Consider the following 907-nt stretch of genomic DNA (forward strand, 5'->3'; position numbering starts at 1 on the left):
TAATTAGAGTGTGATTAGAGTGTGGTGACTTCAATACTGAACCTTTCCACAATATTCTAATTTTCTGAGATACTGGATTTTCATTAGTATTCAGATATAACCATCAAAATTAAGAGAAATAAACATTTGAAATATATCAGTCTGTGTGTAATGAATGAACATAGTACAAGTCTCACTTTTTGAATGGAATGACTGAAATAAACTTTTTCAAGATATTGTAATTATATGAGCAGCACCTGTAAAAGAACTTCACATATTTAAACTCTCATCCCATGAATAACTAAACACTGGCACATTGGATTTAAGTTCAGTTTGGTGACTTCATCTACTGAGTTCACATATAGACAGTTTTACCCCAAGTGCTGAACAACAGGCGTGTCACTAGTAATTTTAAATACTTGTCGTTTGTCAGCTCACTTTCAGTTTATGCTGAAATGTACCCTTTTTTCACCAAAAAGAACCAGTTAGTTGGTTCAGTTCTGGTACCTCATAAGAACCTGGTTGCTTTTCCACTGGCAAGGAGCAAAGTTAGAGTCATACGCATGCGCAGCCACACGGACGACTTGTGCGCAACAGTTGGTGCAAAACTTCCGCGTCCCGGTCCAACGCATCTGTTATCGGACCAGAGACGTCCTGTGTCCCATCACGGTAACCCGCCCCCAGCCCCTGATGTACTCGGTGCTTCTGAGTTTTGAGAGCCTGGAGCCGGTGCTTTGGCGGTAACGGAACCAGTGCCGAATCCGAACCTGTACTGACACTAGTTGAAAAGGGGGCAATTTTGTGTTGAAAAGTGGATCTTTACGTGTTGATATTAAGCACGGCTGGTGTACGTTCTTCACACACTGAAGGACTGAACTCTTCCAGAACAGGTGTGTGGCTCTTAAAAGAGCCTTTGGTGGTTGGTTGT

This window comes from Stegastes partitus, unplaced genomic scaffold (genome assembly GCF_000690725.1).
Source record: "Stegastes partitus isolate 25-593 unplaced genomic scaffold, Stegastes_partitus-1.0.2 Scaffold946, whole genome shotgun sequence".
Taxonomy (NCBI): domain Eukaryota; kingdom Metazoa; phylum Chordata; class Actinopteri; family Pomacentridae; genus Stegastes; species Stegastes partitus.